Source organism: Gymnogyps californianus, chromosome 1, assembly GCF_018139145.2.
Source record: "Gymnogyps californianus isolate 813 chromosome 1, ASM1813914v2, whole genome shotgun sequence".
NCBI lineage: Eukaryota > Metazoa > Chordata > Aves > Accipitriformes > Cathartidae > Gymnogyps > Gymnogyps californianus.
This window is the reverse complement of record NC_059471.1, coordinates 174,486,073-174,512,542: the sequence shown is the minus strand read 5'-3', so window position 1 is coordinate 174,512,542 and position 26,470 is coordinate 174,486,073.

Genomic DNA, 26,470 nt, shown 5'->3' with positions numbered 1-26,470 from the left:
GAGACTATTTCTGAGACCAACTTTATGCCCAAGTGGTCTGATTTAACCCTTTTCATGTAAAATCTAGAACTAAAAAATGTCTGTTAAGTCTAGCTAGCTAGCTAAAAGGCTACAGCGCAGTACTTCATGCTAGTTGCTTTGACTGTATGTCACTAATACTTCCCAGAGACATACTCTGAAACTCTGTAATGCCTAAGTGGAAAGTATTTTCTCAAACCAAGTTAAAGCCAGTACTCCTGGGAGCAACTTTCATATTTTGCACACATTTATTTATAAAACCCCAAAGACACAGCTATTACATGTAAAGAGAGTTGAGGAACATCTGCTCGTAGTGTAAGATGGGTCCCATATTCCAGTACAGATTGATAACAAAACACTAAAATCGGGTATCGGAGCTGATCAGATGGGCTGCTACATTACACAGCACAACAGCTCTTCACACAACTCGGCCTACTGCACCCAGCCCCCTAACACCCCATTTGCCTTCCAGTGTTTCCTTTCATCCTGGTAATTCTGCAGGAAGAGTTCGACTGTGACTTCCTATATACATATACATCTATCTTAGCATTCCAGCAATTTTTAATTTTGACGAAGTCTTTGCGGTGCTGGGCGCTCGGGGGCGCCGCGGGCGGCGGGAGGGCGGCGGGAGGGCGCCAGGCCGCGCGGCGCCGCCGCCGCCTCCCCTCACGCCGGCCCATCCCGCTGCCGGCGGAAACATCCGCCTCGGAGCCGGCCTGGCGAGGCCCGGGAAGCGGAGCTGCACCTTAGGGAGCGGGAAATAAACGGGAAGCCCCGCTTATAAGGCCCCCCCACCCCCCAGCCGCAGGTCGGTGTCTGTCCCCTCCGGGGAAGAGGAGCGTCGTCTCCCCTCACGGGGAGGGCCTGTGGGGCGGCAGCAGGTGGTGGCGGCCGCTCCGCTCCCGCCTGCTCGGCTCTGGGCTCTGGGCTCCGCAGTCGAGCGCTGCCGCCCGCGCTTCCCCAGCGCCGGGCGGCTGAAGGGCCATCGTCAGGAGGAGGTGCTTTGAAATGTCTGCGGCGGCCGTCGGGGTCTGGGTTCTGCCGCGGTGGGAACTGTCAGGAGAAAGCGTCGGCGGTTCTTCGTTCCGCCGTTAATGCCCGGGTCTTCTTGGTGCTGTAAAGATTTCTCCCGTGCTGTAGTTACTAACTAGAAATTTAAGAAGTTCTCTAATAAGTAGATTGTGTGCAAGTTAGGAAATTTATAGGCTCTGCTTTTATATTGGGAAGTAGGATTTTGTGTTTTCTGTAAGGAATTACAGACTTGCTCATGCAGTTCTTGGTGCTATACTGGTGTGCACCTGTCTTTTGATGAGCAAATTTAACAGAAATTATCATAAACTTACGTTGTTTATATTTGTTCCTCTTGGACACTCTAGCAAGACATATCAGTGCATTCTGCAGGTTGTGCTTACTACTTCCACGGAAAAGTGTTTTAAGGCTTATTTTGATCACTGACAAAGGGGCATCTTGCTAGAAATGTGTACTGTGGAAAACAACGGGAGTCTCTTGATGAAGTGCAAGGTGTTACACTGATTTCAATGGATTTCCATCCAGTAATAGCTAGTAAAACTTAAAAAACTCTGACATTTTTTACACTAGAGGGGTTTTAAAATGACTAATGAACAACAGGCACATCCACAGTTCAGTGAAGTTAAAGGACAGCCTTCTGCTGATCTCAGGAAACTTTATATGAGGCCTGGGAAGAGGCAGGGCCAGAGCAAAGACACAAAGCTTGGATACACCATTGGCTGCTGCTGTATCTATGTGAAGTATAAATACATGTGTTTTTGTCTTCTTATGTCTTAGATATTCTAACATGATTTTTTTTTGAAGCTGTTGTGATTCAAACACATAAGAGACACCGGGACTGTAACATTTTTTTTCTTTATGGATCAAGCAATTCTTCTCCTGCTTTTATTAAAATATTTATTTAAGGTAAGAAAAATACTCCCTTTTTTGAAGGTGGATAGATATTCTAATTGAATGTTGAAAATTGATGATTTGTGATTTGGACTGCTTTTTTGTTGTTCTAGCAGTCACAGGGAGCTCTCAGTTATTGCTACTGAGCATACCCAGTCTTACTTCTGTTTAAATTGTTGGAAGCTCTTTTGAGATCCTTAATCTGCTTTATTGTCTGCTGCTTCTGGTTTAATGTTGTTCCCCAGAAGAAATAAGAGATCCCAGCACCTTTAAGTCCTAAGCTAGCTCATATTGCTGTGTAAATTGTCACCTTTTGGACACTGAGGAGACATGCATGGTGATGCTGGAAATTCAAGGTCATTCTGGGATCCAGGGGTATACTCTGGCTGTGCCTTTAGGAAGTGTACTTCTGCAAGAAGTATTTTACTTTCTCATCCCAAACTGCCATTTGTGGGTTAGCCCTTTGTGTTTAATTTGGCTGTTATTGAAAGAACCACATACATAGGAACCACATGTATCTATCTTTCTGCTTAATTTTCTAGTACACTTTGCAATAGTCTTGTCCATATTTATCTATATTTAGTTTTTGTATGTGTAGTCTTTATTTTACATTTAGCTTAACGTGCTTTGCAGCAAAGGTGATTTCAAAGCTCTGTCAATTACTGGTACAAATACCACTCCCTTCCTTTGGAGAAGAGCGCCGTGTATTTGGAGTGGTGAAATGCTGCTGTGGTACCCAGCCTCCTGGTATATTCCTTGAGAATATCCAGATAGTGTCCGGTTGCACTGGCCAATTTTGAGCTTGAGAACAAGTGCGTTTTGTGGAAGCCATCATGCAGCAGTCTGTGATCTGCCTTAGGGAGGTTTCCTGACAGTTGCAGAGTAGTTGAGAGTGCCTGGCTCTTAAGGATGGTGGTATGGGGTGAAATGAAAACTTCAGTGAGCTCAGTATCATACCTCCAGCAGTGGCAAAAAGCAGATCCTTGGGGAGGACTGTAAGAACAGCATAATGTGAGAATTACCTATACTGTGTTGGTTTCCCACCATTTGCAGCTTAAGGACTTCTTGAGACGGATGTAGTTGCAGTGCATTTTGTGAGCTTCGGTGTAGTTCTCTTCTATGAACTTGTCCAGCCTCCTCTGAAGCCCGTCAAAACTTCTAGTACTTGTTTTAAACTTTGTCAGATAAACTATTTTTTTTTGTGAAGAGCCTCCTCTTTTTGTTTGCTTTGAATCTGGCACATACCAGTTACTTTTCATCCTTCACAGTTCTTGTGCTTGAAGAGAAAATGAAAAATCAATCTCTGCTCACTTCTGGCTGCTTAAGATTTTATAGACCTCTGTTGTATTTCCCCTCAAGTGCCTGTTTTTCAGACTGGGAAGCCTACTTGAGTCATATGTTGAGAAGTAGTCAATAGCAGAAGTCAATAAGTGTTTGTTGTTTAGATCTCCTGGCTGGTGTGTAGCTAGCCTGAAGATAGATTTGAACCTTAGGTCTTTGTGGTCAATTTAATTTTGTTTTTTAAATTGCTGCAGTCTTTGGGTAAGGGTCTAAAAAGTACCAACAAGGTGCTTGCAACAAAAAGGGACATTCTACATCCCTCTCATCAGATAGAAGTATGGTAAAATTTCTGTGTACACTTGCAAATTTAGTTCTTGTTTTTAGGTCTAGGAGTATGTATTTATGTACAGTAAAATGGCATACAATATTGCTGATGGTGGAAAATTATTAAAAATGGTTAATATAATTATTGGCAAATACACATTTTTAAAATACCTTTTAAAGCAGATTTTCCTGCCCTTTGGATTATCTGGATTAGATTGTTTTCAGGGAATGCAATCCAGCTATACACCCATCTGTTAAAAGCCTGCTACTTTTCCTGGAAAAGTGTTCCTTAAACACTTTTGTGTATGCCATCAATATTAGTCTAGTATGTCAATTCAGGCGCTTGCAAGAGGTGGTATGTACCCTCTTCTAAAGGGTTTATAGAGGTTAAAGGCTTTGTAAACTTTATAAAGTTTGTACTTGAAAAAGTATGATCTGAACTCTGAACATTAAGATCTTGATAGATGTATAGTTATGTTAGTTTGTCATTAGTTAAAGGAAGTTACCTTAAACCAAACTGAGTTCCAGACTATGTTATATTAAAAAATAGAAAAGAGCTGAGTGTTTTTGCTTGTTATGGGTTTTTTTGGTGTGGTAGATTGCTTTACAGGACAACACAATGTAATATAATAATAAAAATCCTAACTTTTATTTTAGTGTACTAGGGTTCCTATTTGATTTTTGTTTTGTTTTGTTTTTTTGAACTACATTTTGAGTTCATTGCTAAATGATGGCATTTATTTGTCATCCCAATTCATAAAGAAAATAAAAATGGAACTTAAAAGACAGAACTGCAATCTTTTAATAAATGTTATGTGATAGGGATTGGCATCACATGCCCCAATTTCTCTGAATTTTAGAGGTCTGATTCAGGTTTCTATCCTGTTAGATAGAAGCAACCCGTAAGTTTCTGGTTCCAAATGAAATTCAAACACAGAAGGAACCTGCTTCTCTGAAGAGCTAAGCTGAAGTCCTTCAAAGGCAGGTACAGTTATTAAAAAGGTAGTGTCAAAAATACAGAAGACTTGAGTCTAGAATGAGTTGACCTCTGTAGGAAGTTGAAACACTGAATGACGTTTGTACTGCCATGTCTAAATTGGATTGGTAGGGAGATGTTTAATAAATTATTTCTTTACCCTTGAACGTTGCTGTTTCTTATTCTGACATATTTGGAAGTTGTGAAAGTGATGCCAGTGAAGTCTTTACAATGTAATGTTGAGAATAGGACTGAGACCTCCAACTCCTGGCTGCTAACTGTGATTGCAAGATGTACATTGCAAGTGAAATCTCGGACCTTGTTTCTAAATTGATGACAGATTTCTCTTTTCCTAGTAGGACGTATTTGGGTCAACTGACATGGTTTGGCCACTTCTGGAGAGAGAAAGAAAAATAGAACCTGTACCTGCAGAACTTGTAGAAAATTATGAAGCCTCTGTGTGTCACACAGTGGGGCTGGTGATAGTGGTCCATGTAAAAACTGTTGCTAGCTGACAATTTCTAGGTAAAAGTAGTTAAAATTGACAGAATTTAATTATTTAGTTAGAGGTACATTTTCTGTGTTTTCTACTAAGTTGCATTCATGTATGTTTCTGTTACAGGGTTCAGAGAGTCTAGACTGTGACCACGTGAAAAGGCCTGCTAGAGTAGTTTTGATGGAGTGGACTGAATTGCCCAAAGGAGAGGATCCAGACTATTATATTGTAACATACCAGCGAGCAGATGCTTTCAGTCAAAAAGTAAATTTCATCAATCTAAGCGATAAGTAGTTCCATATGTATTTAAGCTGTAGATACCAGTAGTTAATAGCATTGTGTGTTTGTTTGTTTAAAAAAAAAAAAAGTAAAATAACAAATAAAGAGAAAGTTTGGAAAAATTGTACTGAATCCTGTAACTCATGTCATTTATGTGCATTCTTACAGAGTCCTATTGAAGCCAGTGGGACTTAAAAAACCCTTGAGTATCCTGGTTGAATAAGGATAGATAGGCATATGTTCAAAGTTAAGAATATGCAAGTTCTTCGAGGTACTGTGGTTTGAAGGAGGAGTCTAACTTCTCCAGGAGAGGCACAGACACTACCCTCAGAGCTTTGTGGGAGGGCGTTGTTCTTATTTTGAGCACAGGGTGTTCTGGAACTCAAAGAAAATATGGGGATTTTAATATGAAGGTGTTTGTTAATAGTTTGATTTCTAAAATGTTTTGTTTTAAATGCATTGGGTATTTTGTAGTTTAACTGCAGCCTGAAGTTTGACATGCTGCAATATAAGCTACCCTTTTACAAACTTCATAGATCATTTATGAATTGTATTTTTATTACTTTCACTATATCCAGAAATTCTTTTAACTTGCAGAACATAAGAAACGTTTCTAAAGTTGAACAGAAACCTGTCAGGACTACAATTCTGCTTGAGGAAAATAAGAAGTATGATATTACAATAGAATCCCTAAAAAATGGCCAAATCTTAAGTGTAAAATCATTTAAGACACGTAAGTAGAGTAGCGCAAAAATATTTTGGTATCATTATAGTTAGTCTAATACTGAAGATTAAAGAAGTAGGGGTTGAAATCCTGAGCTTACTCATGTATTTAGCAACTTTGCATCAATATATGTTTTCAACCATGAAGAGTAGAAGGAATAATTGTATATAACTTGTTTGATTAGTGTAACAATTCTGCAATATGGGATTGATGTAAAAGTTTGGGAGCTTTTTAAATGTTACAGGCTTTGCTATACTACAGTAATTCTAGGAGAAGAGACTTGTAAAAGAGGACCATGGAGAAAGTTACTTAAAGCCTGGCAATTTCATATCAATGTAGGGTTGTGGTTGTTTGTCTTACACAAATTAAAAATACTAAATATTTTTGTTGCCGCTTTATGACAGTCCCTCTTTAAAAAGAGTTAATGAGTAGCTTGAAGATCTTAATATTGTGACTAACTGGGACAGACTTTTAGTATAAGAATTTGTGAGTCTAGCCACTGAACTTATAAAAACATCATTTATAGCTGTAAATCTGTTCAGGACCACAAGTCCCACCAATTACTAGAATGAAAGGGCTTTCTAATCTTAATTTTATTAATTGCTTTAAAATAGGTTATAGCATTACCTTTGTACACATTACAAGCTCATACTAGCTTTGGAATACAGTCTGGGATCTGAATACAAACAACATCATTGGGAAAAATACATAGTAAGTTGAAAACATTGCAGCAGCCACTGACTGCTCAAAGTGTGTTCAGCAAGCTACAGGAAATAATTCATGGTTATGCTACTAATGTGTTACTACACTTTACATCCATTACTTAACTGATATTCTAGCAAAGTATGTACTTTTACAGTTAAACACCCCTTAAACTGTGCGCTTTTATTTCTGGTTGCTTCAGACATCAGTTTACATACCATGACAATAAAGAAGAGCATGAATTTCTTAATTGCTCAGTAAGACGTTTTCTGTTTTGACACTACCTTTCTTTCCCTACTGTATGTATCCCATATTGCTTCTTAAAAGAAAAAAATAATAATATTGATGCAATAAAACTTTGAGCTAATTATTCCCTTGTGGTAAAGACAATATTTATTTTTTTCTTGGTCTACTAGGTGGAATTTCAGAAAATGACATCAAAACATTTGTGACAGCTACTACAGTGTCTTTTAATTGGAGTACAATGACCAAAGAATTTTCAGTTTCAGTTTCACTGAATGATACTTCTCAGATTATAAAAAAACCCAGTGGATTCTTTGTATGGAGTGATTTGACACCTGCCACCTTATATACATTTAAGTTTATATTTGAACAATTACATCTTGAATTTATAAATGTGTCTCAGTCACTGGATGTTCAAGCTGAAACAGGTATATATTAGAGTTTGTTGTAGTCACAGTGAATGCAAGGAAGCACTGCATATTTTCTCGAAGAGTTAAGAGTAAATTGTAAAAAGCCTGTATTCCATTTTAGAACTTTTAGTAGATGTGGATTGTTTCATTTCTAGAAAGCTGAAAGAAATTGAATGTTAATGACATAGAAAGGTTATTTCTAATTAATATTTCTTAGTATTTTTAGGAGCAAGAATTCAAATTTGTATGTGTTACTACATTCTTTGCAGTCTAAAATAGAGTCGAGTGAATGTTGAGGTTAAGCATTGTAATTGTTTGAGTGTATGGATTGAATTTGCTATATAGTTTCAATGAAAAGGCAGGGAAAATCCTGAATTTGGTAAGGGTTTGGAACATTTTTTGCCAGCGTTCAAAGTGATGGTTTTGTACTGCTGAGTGGCTAAGCTAGCTACGCTGTTTTGTTAGAAGTGCTGTGAAGGAGGCAGGATTCTGAGGATGTTATGGCTTGATTGTGTAACTTCATTCCTTTAAATATGCTACTCTGATAATGCAACTTGAAATCTTTAAAATTGGGAACACCAAAGAAAGGATTATATAGGCTCAAATTCAAGGAAATAATTATTTTCCTAAACTCAGGAAACTACTAAAAACAAATGATTTGTTAACTTCCATTTAAAAATTTTAAAAGTGAACCATCAGAAACTAAGCTTAAAGAATGAATTTTGTCCTGGAGTAGGATAAAACTTAATGGATTTCTTTTTTTTTTTGCTTCAGTGGGTTGTAGCTGATAATCTTTTAATTCAGCCAATCAGATTTTTTTAAGACACTCAGGATTTTGAAAGAGTGTTGATTCATAATTACTGAGTTTTTGGAGGTTTGCAATCGTGAATTAATTAAATGCTATCGTCATCAAAATGTCTGTGTAATTATAAAAAATCTTAAACTCTACCACTGCCATGAATGGTACAGAATATCTTTAAAATCCTATCCTTGTTCACCTCCAGGCACCTGTTCCCAAGGGTGGGTGGCATTCCAAAGCAGCTGCTATCGAATGGGTAAGGAGAGCAAGCCGTGGAAGGTGGCACAGCAAATCTGTGAAACGTCTTCACGAGGGGCGCATCTTCTTGACATAGGGAGTGAAGAAGAACATGGTTTTATTTTGTCTTATCTCCAGATAATTAGTCAAATAATCATGTTATGGACGGGTCTTAATGACCTAAAGGTCAGTCTACTTTATCATCTTTGCTATTAGATATATGGAAGCAGGAGAATTTTGATATATAGAGCCCAATTCTTTGGAATAAAAAATGCTACACAGTAAATTGGTTATTTGTTTGTATAGTTATTAGTAGTTAGAAGAGGAATCATTATTTCTTCCTATTTAGAAATACTGAAAATATTTAGCAGGCCATAGCTGGGAAAAAAAGACATAGTTTATACATAACCTGTTTAATTTTTCTCTTTTTGTGAATACTTCACAGGGATATTGTTTTGCCTGTAGGTGGTGCTGCCTTACCAGATTTTAAATCTTATTCTATACGTATGTTACTTACTATGGATATCAAAATCTGGGGTTGCCTTTCTCAGTTTTGATACAGGTCTGAAGTGTTAAGTGTTGAGCTTAGCAAGGTCTGTCCAGTATAGGTGCTGGATAGGCAAGTGGAAGAAGGGATTGGAGCAAGGTCATTCTTGTAAAAAGTTTCCTGTTCCTCGTATTTGGGATATGAGGGTTCTTCATGCCAGCTCTGCTGTTATTAAATGACTCACTGTGGTGTAGTGTGTGATTTGGGAACAGCTACAGAGATAAAAGTATTGGGAAAGCTCTCAGAAAGATGGAGGCACTCTGCCAGAAATGTGGGATCCAGCCTTCCTGTGATTAGGCTTAGTGAAAACTTCTTTGTGGTAAGTATCAGAAGGTTGCGAGAAAGCCACTGTTTTTTGGTTTGGAAAATCTACACCCTGAAATTTAATTTTAATATTGTTTTGGTCAAATTAATTTTAAAAGAAATGCTGTGAAAAACAGTAAAAACAAACGTTATTTGTAAGGGCAGGGGCTAAGTGGTGAACATGTCATAGACAGAAAATTTCTTTTTTGCAGACTGACTGTTAAATAACTTAATGGGGCTACACAAACAAGTCAGAGTGGGATAACGTGCAAACTGAGGAAACACAAACCTGTCTAGGTTTGTGGTTAGAGAAGCACTCTAACCTTCCTGGTTGGTAAAGCACCAGTAATAGATGCATTTTACATGTAAGACTGTTTTATGCATGAGATTTTAGAATAGCTGTAATTTTTACACCGTAGTGATACTAATTGTAACCAACTTGGTATTTTAGAAATAAGGTAGTATTTGTAAGAGGCTGCCAGAACCAGATGTCCCATGAAAGCATAATATTTTTGCGTGTTGAAAAAAACCCACCTTTCCAGCGCTCTTTCCTTTTTAAACTCTGGTTACACAGAAGAGAGTTAATTGCCAGTTTGGAATTTGACTGTTAGTCAACTGTTTAATCATTACATGCATTTTTATGTTTGTGGGAGTCTAGTCAGATGAGTACCTTGTTTTAAGAGCAGCAAGGGATAATAATAAACTGCTTGCTTTTCAAGCACTTCTTTCCTAACTATTTGTACTTAATTAGTGTGTTCAAGTACTGTATGAACATGTTACAGTCCTTCTAAATGTCATTGTTGTCATTTGCTCTCATCTTATGAGAACTCCAAATTGTACTTGCACCAAATTGTACTTACCCCAGGAGTTCAAAGATCATGGGACATACGCTAGGAATTGCAGGACTTTAAAATCTGAGATAAAAAATACAGATTCAATTATTTTTGCTTTCTCTTTCATATTTGAACCATTAGAGAGTTAAATTTCTGTTTTCAAGCTTTTTTCTCCCAGTACCCATGGGACTTGAAATGTTCTATGAAAAAAAGTTGAGACTATAACCTACTCAGAAGATTTCAGCAGCCTTAGGAAAACTGCTAAGCACTGTGACACTGATAAAAATTAACAACATTGTGAGCAGGATTAGTTCTGTAGCATTTGTATTCTCACAGTTTCTCCTTCTTTAACCCTATTTTGATCTGTGTCTGCATTCAAACCCTTCCTGATGAGGGTGAGCATTCTTGTGAAAGACAACAGGGACCCTGGAGATGTAGGTCAGTGCACTGGGTAAGAATGAATGGAGTGCTTTGGTAATACCCTCATGTCTGTCCTGACACTCTGTGCAGTTCTTCAGAGTTAGGAAGTGGAAAAGGTAGCCAGAGACTGTTTACTGAGGCTTCTCTTACAAGCCCTGCTACAGAGGTTTGTATCATAGTAGTATCTTGTGGCTTCCTGTGCTTGTAGTTAACTCTGGTACCCAGGAAGACCAGTATAAGAAAAAGATATGCATTGATCTACATAGTATTTTTGAAACGGCAGGCTAGACACACAAGTCCTCCTGAAAGTCAAGTTGAATTATTTCATACCATTGAAAATCTTTGCTCTCTTGGGAAAATGAAAGACATCACAGTGTTTTATTTGAGTTTTTTCAATTCGACGGGTGAATTGAAGAAAATAGGCTTAGTCTCAACAGACATGATTTTTTGTTGTTTTCTCAGAGAAATGGAAAAAATCTTTTTTCTCCTCCCCCTGCCCCCTTTTGAATATCTTTAACAAAACAGAAAAACAATGGAAGTCTTAAGGTGGCACCTCAACTTTCCTCCATTACGGTACTTAAAGCATTTACTTAGATTGTAGGACCACAGACTTGCTATGCCTGAAAGCACTTACGCTAGTATACCTCCTGAGAGTGCTCCAATGTCATGCATAAATGTGTTGGGATTTTTATTGATCCCCTGTAGATGTTAGTATATGTTAGTGCAGTGCAGACTGAAACCTGTCTCCCACTAGAGGGGTCTGTATTGCAATGCTGTGAGCATGTTCTACAAGCATCTTTCCTCCAAAATATCATGTTGCCCCAGTCTAGTATTTGTAGAGCTCTGCCCGAGAAACTGAAAGTACGTCAAAGGTTAGAAACTTGGGAGTCAGGTGTGAGTGAGTGTCCTAAATGCTGAGCTACCAGCAAATAGGAGAAAGGGGAAAAAAGAGCATTTCCTCATCTGATTGTGAATCTAGCCCTGGATTTCTTTCAGCTAAACTATTTTTGATTTCAGACCAAGTTTATGAATATTTTTGACTGACTGAATTTTTTTTTTTAAGTGAATAACATTTTTAGAAAATTATCCATGCATGATTATTAGATTATTTGATTAATGGTGATTTTTTAAAGGATTGTTTGTAATGATCAAACACTCTACGTTAGCCTTAGCTGGCTTATATTATATTGTATTGTATTATATTATAACCTTGTAATCTTTTGTAATAAAGGGATAGAATTTTACACTGAAATATTTACTTTATTCAAAGCTTTCCTATATAATTAATTTGTATAAATGAAGTATGTAAATTTTGGATGTTTAGGAGATATGCTTGCAATGAGGAAAGCCTTATTAATTCATCAGTACAATGTAAAAATACATGGGGCTTTTATTTCATTTTTTTCAATGTAGGAAGAAGGTCAGATGTTGTGGACAGATGGATCTCCTTATCTTCTAAAGGCTGGTATCTCAACTTTGTCAATGATACCAGAAAATGAAACTGACTGCTATGCCCTTCAGAGAGATCCCACTGGTCCAGACTATTTCTTCACAGGATTTTTCTGCTATATACAGCTACCATATATTTGTGAATATGAATGTAACTATATTTTTTCCAATCTTTTGCATTTATTTTTAAAAGCCTTCCCCCAATTACATTTATCTTTAAAAATACAAATATAAAAAGTTTTTCGTGATTTTCAATGTTTTTTTCATTTTTGGTGTTCTTTTTCAGTACCTCTGGTACCAGAAAACTTCACGTTTGGTGTGCGTGATGTCAAGACAACTGAAGCTGTATTTATGTGGAGTGATATGGACGTGTGGGTTAAGTCAGGCTTTGCACTTGTAATTAAGTACTATTTTGATCAGTGGAAACAATACATTCTGAACTTGCCTGTGAATACAACTCAGACAAAAATTGTGCAGTTGTCTCCTGGCCTTTGCTATAGTTTTTTATTAGCAGCAAGGAACCCAGAAGGGGCACAGACTATCTTAAGTCCAATTCTGAATGTAGAAACAAGTAAGTTACAAAAATAAATAGCAGTAATAACCAGATAATCATACATTTTTTATGTTTTTCCTTTAATTACACTGTTCCTTGTGTTGATAATTTGTCTGAAAATATAAATAAATCTCAACATGCATTCTGAATCCAGGATTTACCAGTTTGTAGAGTGGATTCCAACATCTTCATTTTGCTTTTGTGCTAAAATGCTTTATTGGGATTGATGAGGAAAAACTCAGGAATTTTCAGTGGCTGCAAGCAGAAAGCCAGCTACAAATTCTCTTTCTGTGAAGTATACTTTAAAAGCTCATCCTTACCATAATTTTACTCACAGAATTCCTACTGATGTCCAAAGGTAAAGCTGGATGTCAGAGTACCAGTAAGGTATTTTTTGGCCACGCTGGTGAAATGCAGAAGCATATTTTCCAATCTGAAGTAAAAGATTTTGTTGGAATAAGCAGAGGTATCCCTGTGTATCTGCAGTTAAGATTAAGACAAGCTTTATGGTTCAAAAATACATTGTGTTTTGACCTGCTGCATGATGCAGTATGGCATAAGAAAAAATCATGAACCAATTAACTTGTGTTCTAGTAAAGTCTAGCTGAATGAAGCCAAATGAAACCTGCCAGTTGGTAGAGATGAAAAATACCTTTGCATCTAAAGGTGATCAAATAGAGATGTCCTCAAGGAAAAACTATTTCATGGACACAATTTTAGGTGCAAGTTTTCTTCATGTTTCTGTGGTACTGGGAAAATATTCTGATTTTCAGAAGTTAAAGAAAACATACTGCCCTAACATTTTACCAATTCTGGCAAGGCAGTCCAAATATGAGACAGAGGTCCATTTTCTTAAAGTCAGTTTTTCTTTAGGGGACAGAAGGTGTTCCTTTTCTCCAGCAGGTACATCTTGTACAGTTCACTTCTTCATCCCCTGGGCTGCTTTAGTGCACTTGAAAGTCCTCCCATCTCCTGTGCCTACCAGCCTCTCTGCTCCCTAATCTGATGGTTTGTTTTCTGTATATAAGACCTTGTAATGCAAGTTGCCTCTATAATGAAGGAAAGATATTCCTGCTTTCTCCTATGAGACACAAATATGTGTTATACCTCAGAAATCAGCTTTTCAGTTGCAACTGCTATCTACAGAAACATGATTGTCCAGGCAAGGAAAAATAGAACATTTTACTAATTATTAGACTAGTGACTGAATTGTTGGAAGAGGTGTAGGAGACGTGAAGAACTGTTTTAAAATGATTGATAAAACCAGCATGCATTGAACACTTAAACTTTCTGAAATTCAGTAGATTTTGCCATTTAATTCATTAGGACCAGGTTTTAACCAACTTGGGAATTCATACCATTTGTCTTTTAGATGATGTTTCTGATCTGACTGAAATACAAGAAAGGACCTAAGTGGGGAGACTGAGTTCTATATAAAGAGCTAGGTGATTCAGAAAAACCTCAATTAGAGAGTAGGAGTATTCCCCTGCGTTATCAATGTTAGATACAGTGTCAAAGTTGCTTTGTTTGATTTGCTCTAATACTATTTAGCATGTATGTAAGTGTGTACTGTTAGCTTTTCAGGCTGTATTTAAAAAAAAAAAAAAGTTATTGGTTAAAAGGCATCAGAAGCTATTATCCTATTTCTATTCCTAATCTTATTCAATAGGGCCATTGCACTCCCAGGAGTTAGAGGCTACATATGTTTCATCTGCAGAAATACATTTAAAGTGGAAGCCTCCACAGCGTTCATCCAGTGCTTCTTTTCATTACTACCTGGTCAACATTTTGGATACTGAAACCAACACCTGGGAGCGGTTGCCAGTTGAAAAAAGCAAGACTTCAATAGTAATAGGAAATGTAAAACCTTATCATCACTATCAGGTATATTTACAGAACGTAGCAGAGAAGGGAACTCTAAGCTGCCATGAGAAGCCTATATTAATCACAACAGGTGATGTATCCATTTTCTGGTTGTTTTATTTCACTAGACAGAGTTTAAATTGAAAATACAAGGCACAAAAGTATTTTTAAGGCCATGTACAGATTGCAGTTTGTTGGGATGTATTGGGGGGAAGTCAGGGGAATTCTTTTCTATATTCTCTGTTTACTGGTTCTAACCTTCAGAACCTTCCAAAAGAGTGAACATACCTATCCCCTTACTTATTTATTGACTGACTTACAGCACATTAGTATATGCTAAAGAAGCAACATCCTATTTGATAAATATTTATGGTTTGTGTATGTAATTTTAGCAAAGTAGAAACATTACCATGATGTCTCAAATTATGTAGGTGAAGACAGATTAATTTATTTTTCTAATTATAGATACTATGACTCACATTGTGTCATCTTTATTACTCTGTATATATCCAACGGAACAGAATATGCTTGTAAAATAAGTCCCTATTTGTTATGAGAAAACAGCAGAATCTGCCTGTAACAGGTAGTTGTCTACAAACTATTTTAAGAAATAATTAAATGAATTAGTACTTTTAAAATAATGAAATTTTTAGAAGAAAAAATAAACCAAAAGGCATCATTGGGAAGTGATTGTAAATTGATAGTAAGTTTGATCTATGGTTTTATACTGACATCTTTTTCTCTGATCAAGCTGTCAGTCCACCTACAGCTGTTTATATTCACCCAGAGGATGTACAAGAAGAGAGTGTAATCCTTCACTGGAAGCTGCCACAAGAGGGTCAGGAATCCTACATTCAAGTGAAACCTAATGCAGACATAGGTGACACTATGAAGTTTTTAGTAAACAATACAGAAGAATTTAAGATTGATCTCCTAATTCCTGGAATGGCTTATGAAATAGCAGTGGCAAGTGTGAATAATGGAAATATGAGTGAACTGAAGACCATTCAATGCACTTTAAGTAAGATATCTTTTAACAGTGGAAACTACAGGCTATAATACACACAACACTAGTCTCATTACCATTACTGTCATCTAACAGATTTGGTAGATCAGGTCGATTTGCTTAATAGCCAAGGATCAAAACTTGCATGTGAAATGTACCGATCCCATCCAAATTGTTAACAGCAAAGCAGATGCTGTTAACTTTCAAAGAGGTGCAGCCTTGGGAAACACATTGGTAGTACTGAATGTTGTTTAACTGTGATGAGGACCATAGCAGGAAGTCCTGTTCCCACTGACAGAAGAAATCGAGTGAATCATTGATTTGCAGTGAAATAACAAAATATTGGAATGGTTGAAACAGACTGTTTATTTTTGGAGATGCATTAGGTGTCCTGTGAACCGTGAGAGAGAAATTACCCTGCTATTGGTGAGAGGGTGCTGGGAAAAGTTTTTAAGAGTTAGAAGTAGTAGTAGCTGAAAAGTAAAAGCTTTACATTGTTTATCGAAGGGTCTTTCCTGCTAGTCATAGTTTACCAAGATGTTGAAATGCTTTTGGCACAGTATACATTTTTTACATATGTGAAAGGAATGGGCAGGATTCACTTATACATGTGGTATATAAAGGCTGCAGCTGTCAGGTTATAGATACACGAAATGCTGTGTTGTCATTTTTTCTAAATGATTACAGTATTTTGGAGGGTAGCAGGCTTAGTCTTTTTCAGAATTTTTTATGTAGGATTAGATTTAATACCTCATTCAAGACGTAGATGACAGAAAATTCTAGATGGGGTTTTTCACAGCTGTCAGAGCCAGCTGTAAGGGAAGAAAACAAAACACATCAATATTGCATCCATCAAATGTATCTCATTCTCCATGCTCATCTCCCTGTCCACATGTACATTTCTGTATATTTTTTTAGCTATCCTGACTTACCTTCTTAGTGCAGTTGTGGTTGAAAAGGTAATTCATTGATACCTTTGGAAGCCTAACTTGCTTTGATTCATAAATCATTTGTCAAATGCTTCAGGATTCCAGTAATAAACACCTAAAAAGATCAAGTTGTTTATTGTTTCTGGGCAATGACATGTTTTATTATGGTAGCCATACATTTGCACTGGGCAAGCATTTTTCAGGGCAGTTGCTTCAGATTTATTGTGTGGCTTTCAATGAATTTATTTGCAACTGATTTAACATGTGGCAATTTTTTCTTTCTTCTTTTAGAGCCCAAGCCTGTTCAAATTGTAGTTCCTTATGCGCTTTATAGCAGTGCTGTGGTATTATTTGTTCGCATGCCTGATACTGGAGTATTTGATGGCATATATGTTACAAGTAAAGGAGGACCTAATGCGACATTCATTTTAAAAAGTGATGGTAAAATAACAATTGAAAACCTTACTGCAGGAACAGAATATGATTTCTGCATCTCCACAAAAAGTGGAAAAATGCTGAGCTCCTTTTACCATGTATCTGGTGTAAAAACATGTGAGTATTTTAAGTTTATTCCTATAAAATTGCACCATATTAAATTTTGATTTGTAAACTCTTTAAACTTTATTTTTATTTCAGTGCAGTAGAAAAGACAGGCTATTTAAAAATCACCTTGATAGATCTGTGTAAGCAATTAATAATTATACTAACACTAACTGTTTTTTAAACAAGACTATAACGATCCCTTATAATTTCTAAACTTTCTAAATTGTGTTTTTTATATCAATTCTATAAAATATCTAGCAAGTATTTCAGGAATTTAGGCTGTATTAAATTGTTGTCCTTGTGGGAAACAAGACACATTTGACCATTTATTTTAGCCAAGAAGAAGAATATTAATGGAGTTACTTCTGTATCTTGAAATTAGTAAGTTTATTCCTCCTGGTGCATCTTTAAGTAAATAGTAAAAGCATTGAGATTCCCATTTTTCAAGCTAATAGATTCAATAACAAAGACATTTTTAAAAGTATTATGGGAAGGAGACTCCTTCTAGCAAGGCCTTTAAAAAAGGAATTCTCATAAGAACTTAGAAACTGTTTAAAAACACCTGCTGAAATTCTATGTTTTGACTTTCCTATTTTTTATTATAATTATACTGCCAGAAGCTTTTCTTTTCCTGTTTTATCATTTTCCTTTGAAATTCTTTTCTGCTCTGTTTCTTTCAGAGTAGAAATGTTATAAAAGGAAAAATTAAGATAGGATAAAAAGAAGCAAGGAAGAAAGAAGAGGAGAATGAGGGCAAGACAGAAAAATTCTTCCCCAGATAGTGGAAACTTTGAAAGCTGATTTTTCTTAAAATATACTTTTAATAAAAACTTGGGTTTTGATTGATCTTATGAAAGCATTTCCGAAATTTAGTGTGAAACTGCCTTAGAAAACCTAGTTTTGTCTGTCTCTTCTGGGGCCCCAAAAACTTGGAAGAAAAAAAAATGCTGACCCCTCACATGTACACAGTTTTTCTTAGAAAAAGTGTAAATTTTGGTACATTCCAGCCAGAAACAGCTGTGGTGGGGATGAAAGAGATGCAGAGAAGAGTGGAAGCTCCTCTGTAATGTGATCTGAATTGTATCATACAAGGCTATAGTAATTAGGGATAAAGTGTATTTGTCTTGCCTGGTCTACCCAGTTTTGCTGAGCTGTTTGACAAAATTTAGGTATATTCTGAGCACTATGGTGGCAGTATTGGAGGGATTAACTCCATTCTGGAGGACTTTCCCGCCTAGGAGTGCCAGCTCTATCCTTAGGGAGCAATGCATGTTCAGCCCCATGTAATTTTAAGATAGACAAGCAAGCAATTTTCTTTAAATAGTGACAATATTATCTCTTTATTCTTTCTCCATTTTTCTGTTTTGGAGTGTTTGTGTGTTTGCATGCCTGAGATCAGCTTTTGCCCTCTATTTGTTTGAATCTGTTACTGATTGTCTTCACTTTTATGTCTCCACGGGAGATATAAAAAGTGTTGGATTGAACAAAGTCTTGGATTGAACTGTAATGTGTTTTATGTGCCTCTGTAGGTCTGGCAGCTCCACTCAATGTACGAGAAGGTAACGTTACAGACACTTCAATACAGATTGCTTGGGACCGTGCTGATGGAGATTTTCAGCAATACGAAGTTACATGTACAAATTGTGCAAGTGCTTTCAGGGTATGTTTTTTTAAAGACCACTTATGTATAGGCAATGCAGTTATTTTTCAAAGTCTTCTATTAAGTAATCAGAGGTTAAATTAAAAGCTATATCTCCCATTAAAATAGGTGGAGGTACCATTTACATAAGATAAGCAAATTTTGCAAGCAGTTCTGTGAAAGCTGTATTTGGTTTTCTAGGTCCAGAAGGTCAAGCAAGAAACAGCATTGTTTTCCAGCCTTACTCCTGGTAAGCTGTACAACTTTACAATTCGAACAGAAAAGGAAGGTTTCAGAGACAGTATTTTTGTGACAAAGGAAATAGAGACAGGTGAGGCACAATGTTGTCAAATTCAGCATTTGTTTTAATCCATCTACATGTCTTGCTTTCTTCTTGAATTTTATTTTTGTCTCAAATAGAGAAAAGTAATTTAATCATCTTCATCATTTTCTCCTTATTCTCTTTCATTGTTATTTTCCTTATTCTTAGACTGCTTATGTCCTTTAAGAATTTAAATATGGTTACAGTGTACAATGAACTACCAGTGTTAACTTCATAATGACTCAAGCAGGTGTACAGTCCAGTAACTGATAGTTGCACACTGCCTGGCTACCAACGTTACAGAAAACAAAATCTTTTTTCTTAGACTTCTCTTTAATGTTTGATTTCTCACTTCAGCGCTGAGTTTGAACACACTTAGGTGTCCAGAACTAAATTAGTTTTAGCATGTTCTCTCATTGGCCTCCCCTTACATCAGGACTAAATTTGGGGTTTTCTACGTTTAGTTCTACTTTGGGTTAGGACATTTGATTCTCAGCATCATAGTTCTGTTCTGTTCTAGTTCTTCTCCTAGCTGCTAGTGGCTTCCTTCCATTACACATTTAAAAACCATTCTTTCATTGCTACTTTTTTCCTTTCTAAATTGAAGATCCCTTGAAGTCAGATTTTTCTGCTTCTTTTTCTCACTCCAGCAAATATGTTCATTCTGAACATTCATATGTTCATCCATCTTTCATTTTTGGAATGATGTTTCTCCTCTCTGTCAATATCAGGCTTTCACTCATAACACAATTATGTTGCTTCTTTTTGATGTCACTGTGAATAAGTCTGTTCAGATATCACCAGAAAGTAAGTACTCTGGCCAGTAACTTTCACATACTGTCTTGAGATAATTTCAGAGTTGTATCAGTTCACTGTTGCTTCTTCTTTCAATAAGCATGATGTTCTTATTCCAGTGAAACTACATTAAAAGAGAGTTCAAAGTCTCTGAGCTGCTCTCCATCTCCAGTGATGTACAGTGCCATAGATAATGAGATATCCTGCTCCAATGGAAAACAGTACCTTCATCTTGGGTGTAGGAATTCATGGTGTGGAGAGAAAAGAGTTTTGGTTGTTAGCTCTAGATAAAACCTGGACCAGACTAGCAGTGTCACTATTCTTGGCTAGCAGAGTAACTCAGCAGTGGTTCTGAGGCTGTCTTCACTCTAGGGATACATCCAATATTGCATTGCTTTTTGGTTGTAAAGTTATAGCTAATAATAAACTACATAGTACCTTATAGTTTAGAGGTAGAACAAGGAAGGATCTTACTAGTATAGGAAAAGTATGCCTCAAAACCATCTTTGGATCTTTTCAAGGAGTCATCAAACATGTGGTAAGGAAGATGCAATTGATATATGCTTTGTGGATATCCAAAAACCTGTCAGTGGGATTCCCTTACTGTGGCTCTTAAAAAAGCAGCCAGTCTTTTAAATTGACCCAGCAACTGGAAATAGAAGATAAAAGTAGTTTTCACAGTGGAGGGAGGTTGTCACATGACTGCTGGGACCTGTTCTGTCCAAAACATTCATAAATGATCTCTAGATCTCTCAGATCTCACTAGAAAAGTGAGCAAACACAGAGGTGACAGAGTTTGCTGATCTAAAGTTACTCAGGATAGTAAGGATGAGAACTAGCAAAGAGTAACTGTGGAAAAGACCATGTATGCCTCAGTGGCTGGATGTTAAAGTGTCAGATGCAATTTTTAATGCAATTTTTAAATGCAGTTTAAATAAGCATAAAGTGATACACAAGGGAAAAATAACCCGAACTTCACGCATATATGGTCAGCTCTGAGCTGACTGTTACATCTCTGGAGCGATAGCTTGAGAATGATGGGTAGTTCCATGAAAAAATCAGCATATAGCTCAGCAGCAAAGTAAAAAGTGGCTGGGATGTTAGAATAGATTATAGGACAAAACAGAAAACATTGCTGTATTGTCTATAGAAGTCCAGGTATTCTTGCCTCTTGAATACAGCATTCAGTTCTGGTCCTGTTAGGTTGTGTGGTAACAGTTCAGCTGCACACCCACAAAGGAGCCCAGAGAGGCAATAGCAAGAAGGGGAGCCCAAATAATACCCTGCCAAGCCACTCCCAGGCCCATCACAGGAGCCGTTCAAAGGTCGATCTCCACAAGCTCAGAGGAACAGAGTGGCAGGCGGGAACCCGAACTACAGACTCCCGAGGAACAGACTGTCTGTCCAGGTCCTTCCCAGGGCTCTCAGGAGAGCCTCAGCCCCGGTGTCCAGGCGTGGAGCCCATCAAGACAGGTCATCGGGAGGAGCTCTCTGGATCACCTTTTGGACTAAGGGGGGGTTACTGCCTAGGAGTGTAGGACACATTATGGGATGCCAGGGAAAAGCAGTTTGGGATTGCACAGGACTTATTATGGGATGCTTAAGGGAGGAATCAAAGTCAGGAAAAGGGAAGGGATTAGGTGATTTGAGGAAGAACATGTGTGGGAAAACAGAGGGCTAAGGGGATAAAACTGACTCATGACATGTAAATGATTTGCTTGTCTGACTGTGTCCTGCACCTGATCAGCACAATCTGTCTTCTCTTACTAAATTCCTTTCTAACTCCTTCCTATTCTCTGTGTGTGTGTGTGTACAGGAGCGTGAGTGCAGCAACTGGAGTTGGACTGTGAGTCAGAGGGCCCTTCTGTCTGTGGTGCAGCATCTAGAGCGAGTGCGGGTGTGTGAGTGAGTGTGTGACTGCTAGTGAGATCCAGCTGGATGAGCTGGTGGGTAGGTCAAGTGGCCTGAGAGCAAGGGGGTGGGTGGGCCAGCTCTGGGTGTGAAAGCATCTGTGTATCTCTAAGGGCGAGAGCACAGGGAGGGTCGCCTATTGGGACCTGGGAAGTCCTGGCCAGCTCTGTGTGTGTGCCAGCAACCGGGGAGACTGGGATCCAGGGGCATCCACAGGGCAGACTGAATGTCTGAGCCCAGCTGCTGGGGAGAAACACCTTGTACATATGTATATAAGTATTCGCACTAGTAGACCTCCATTCTCACCTGGAGAGGGGAGCAGGATGAGGCCATTAGTGCTGTCTGTGTTCGTGTGAGTGTTCTGAGTGTCTGTCTGTGATCTTTGTGGCTGGCGACGTATATGTGTATAGATATGGTGTATATGTGTGTTCTGTGTGTGTGTGCCTGCTGGGAGTACAGCCTCAGCCTTGCTGTTGGTTGGACCTGGGGACACGGCCTCTCAGGCTTTTGGATCTGGCATGTTATATTTTCCTCTAACAGGTCCCTAACGTGAAAAAGTTAAGTATAGAAGATGCGATAGAAAAGGTTCATAGGAGGGCAGCAAGCGTGATCAAAGATATGTAATGTTTTTCATTTAAGAAACCACTGAGCTAAAACTGATACAGGAACAATGATGTAATGTAAAATCATTTGTGAGAGGATGAGTCATGGAGAGGTAATTATGGAGCGAGTAAGAAATGATAATTCACTGACATTTCCTTTACAAGAACTAAGGACTTGAAACTAGAAGAGAGCAAGTAAAAAACAAGCAAAAGGAAATGGTTGTTTATTAGATTTGTAGATAAGTTGCAGAACTTCTGGCCACATGATATTTTGTGTGATGATTGTGGTCATAGGTTCAAGTGGAGACTGAAGACATGCATAAAAGAGAAATCTGCTGAGGTTTACTAAATTCACAGAAATCACCTTTGGCTCAGGAAATCCTTGGGCTGCAAACTGCGGTCTGGGAGATTACTGAAGGGAATTATCACTCTATGCAAGCCTAGCTTTTCTGTAGACGTACGCTTTTGGCCACTGTTGGAATACAGGATACTGTGCTAGTGGGGACTTTGGTCTCATCCCAGTATGTTACCTCTTATACCGATATTTCTTTTCATGAGGAATTGTCCATTTTTGAGGAACTCATCAGTGATGTCAGAACTGCACTAAGTAGCATTACAGAGCAGCAAGCAGTTTGGCTCTGGATCTCGTGGATAACAGAAGTCCCTATACACATTACCACAGTGGTGTTAGTCTGTGTGTCCTTGAGATAAGCAAGGACGTGACATAATTTTTGTGGAGTTTTCATTGCATTCTGATGACATGAGTCTTATCATAAAGTAGCGTATTTAAAATGTATTTTAAAAGTAATGCATTTTTTTTTTATTGTCACACAGTACCAAGCGCAGTTAAATATCTGAACTATAGCAGAGACTCTGAATCAATAACTGTTACCTGGCCACCAGCCCAAAATATGTTTGATGGATATGTTATTTCAATAAACAGTATGGTCTTCAACGAGGAGAAAATGTTACCTTCCAGTGTAAGGTATGAGAATTACATTTAGAAAATAACTGACATGAACTCAAAACAGATGTTTCACTGTATATTTAAAATAAATAGCCTGCAGTGTTACTTATATGTGATAGGTATTTGATGGTTTAGTTGATATACATTACTACACCCATGTGAAAAAAGATTATTTTAAGAGTTGCATTTTTTAACAAATTACAAATCTCATATGATGTGTTTGTGCAAAGAAAAGCAAACAAAATACTGCACTGGAGTGAGCACCAGTAGAACCCGTGTGTCATTCTGGATGTTTAATTTAATCTTTTAAGACCTTCTAGTACTTGGACATGCTGTGAACCATAGTGTGATGCATCCTGTTTAAGATTTTATCATACTAAAATAGTTTTTGACTGACAGCATATACACATGTATACTCACATCATGTGTAAATAATATCCATAATACTATAAAGAATTAACATATGAAGATACATGCATTTTTAAAATCCTAAAGAACACAATCTCTTTTTTTAATCTTTGTAGAATGTACAAATTTGAGAGTCTTCTGCCAGGCACTGATTTCTTAATCAGTATTGTGACTATCAATGGATTAAAAAGAAGTCACCCCACCATCCTCAAGATTAGCACCTGTAGGTTCATGGTTTATTAATAACTTTTCATGATTTCAGATAATTAGAGTTGTTACATTTTAAGGTGTTGTCTAAGAAAAGCTATTCCATATTAAATCAATGCATCTTAACAATGGCTGGATTAATGTGTATGTTTTTCTTTTCAGTCTAAACATCCTTGAAAGTTACTAAGTAAATAAAAGCTTTTAAAACACAAACAAGTTTCCTCTGTAGTTAATGGGATTCTGCTAGTAACTGAATCAGCAGTGAGGATGATACAACTTTTCCATAAAAATTTACAAACATTGATTTTATTTCTGATTCTATTGCTAATATGTAGAGGTAAATTTATTTTACTTTATATTCTTCTTAAGTACAAAATGAAATCTGTTTCTACACTGAACTATAAAATAATGAATTACATCAGTGTCTTCTGTAGATGTTAATTTCCTTCAAATTAATATAGATTATTTTGATATTAAATTTTGCATCCACTCCTGTCTTTACCTCAGATCCTGATCCACCATCAGATTTACAGGTGTTCGGGCAAGAAGAAAATACAGTCTATTTTTCTTGGAAACTACCAAGAGGAGGATTTGATATGTTTCAGGTGAGATAAGAACAGGAAGAATTTTTTAATTTCTCAATGAAATTATCATCCTGTATGTACTGCAAACCCAACAATAAATATTTGTCTTTGTAACCCACATAAGTATGTGATGGGAATACTGCTATGGGAGAAGATCAGCTAAATACATACTTCATATTACATAACAATTTTTGTAAAGATTATGAAATTATGCTTTTAAAAGCTTTCAAAACCTGATTTTTCAGCTAGCATGCAATAAAAAAGAAGATTACAGGTCAAGGGTTGAATGCAACTGCAATGTAATCTTTTTTTCTTAGCTTTCCAAATTTGTAATACAAATTAATTTCATTAAACTGCAAAATAAAAAATTCATTCTATATAGAAAGATCTAAATGTTTTGTTTAGAAAGTTCCAGAATAATTTTTTTTTTTTTTTTAATGTAGCAATTTACAAGACAAAACTGCAAACATTTGATACCTTCCATACCCTCCCATGCCCTCCCGGCCTTGGCACTAAGTAATTTAGTGGCAAGTTGAAACTGGACATACATAAGAAAAACAGTGACTGTTTTTCCTGAATTTGTTTAATCCTTTATACTTCACAATTTTGTTATGCCCTGTTGAAAGAGTACACTCTTTTATTTTAAACCTGGTATTCTTTAGGTTCTTGTGGTATTAGAAATAGCTAGTGCTTCCCTATTCACCATACCCATACCTTTCATGATTTTATAAGCTTTAATTTCTCGGTTGTCTTTTGTGCAGCATTCTTATGTGGAAGCTGTTCTACATCTCTTATTTTTTTTTTCTTTAATTTTTCTAAGCCTTTGTTATCCTTCTTGAGATTGGATGCATAATGAAGTTATCAAAAGGTTAATAATGTTTTCTGTTTTGCTTCCTATTCCTTTCCTAGGCAATAACATGCTGTCTACCTTTCTGATTATCGTCAGACTTCTTTAAAAACCTCTTCTGTGGACATTTCAATTTGAGACAACTCAATTAGACTCAAAATTCATAGTTCATTAATAATGATTCTGGTGTGGGAACATCCTTGACCGTTGAAACAAGTTATTCAGTTACTATTTCTCATACAGGCTTGTCTATACTGAGCGCTCCCTTTGTACTTTGGTCAGCTAGTGGCATCCCCAACACCCAGATAAGCTTACTGTGTGTTTAAATTATTGTTTTCATTAGTTGTTATACCATTTTCAATTTGCTTTTCAGTCTCTTTTGGCCTGCTCACCTGTGTTTCTGCTCTGTCCTGCTTCCCTGTGCTTCTTAAGTTAGCTTGCATGAATTAGACAAGTTTATAGTTTTTATTTTTCTTGTTTTGACATGATCTTCAGTTTTTAAGGATATCTTTTCTTAAAGTAATCCTCTTTACTGTTCAAATGGTTTTGCTATTTCTGCATTTCCTCTACAAACTTTTTGAGTGGTGTATTATCTATTAAAGTTGCATTTCAATGTTTTTCATAACATGACACTTTTGCGTGCTCCTCATAATTTCCTTTTAATTTGCTTGATCATTTTTAAATATTTCTCCTTTTCTAGTTAAATGTCACTATGCTGGACTTTTTATTCTTACAAAGAAACTGAGTTCTAATATTTCATGGTTGGTATTACAGAGTGGCTCTTCAGCATTTGTATTTTGAACCAGATCCTTTGCAATGCTTAGCAAAAAATCTAGAGTTATTTCTGTTCTTTCAGTTCTCTGGTCAGAAACAATCCACTATGACATCTGAATACTTTGTGGATCATGTTTCACTGCGACATTCAACGAGTCTCTCTTAGGTATCCTGTCTTTTGCAGTCTGTCTTGTATTATCCTTTGCATTTTGCAGTCACTGTATGAACATGGTCATGCAGTCAGTAAAACTTTGCAATAATAAACTGTTCTTTAAACATGTCATTTGAATCAATAAAGATTTCAAGGTATAGTCTTGTACAGTTAACTTACTTGACTAGGATATTCTTTAGTATGTAGCACTACCATGAGACAAAGTACTTCGCTTTAATGGTCTCACACAGTTTATACCCCAATATTACAGTGTCCAATTCTTTTCCTCCCCCTTCCCCATGACTTCGAGTATATCCTTACTTAAAACTTAAAATCTAAGTATTCTTAGTGTAGTTTCTTGACATTTCTTCTCTACTCATTAGTGTAAAGCTGCATTGATCTGAATGA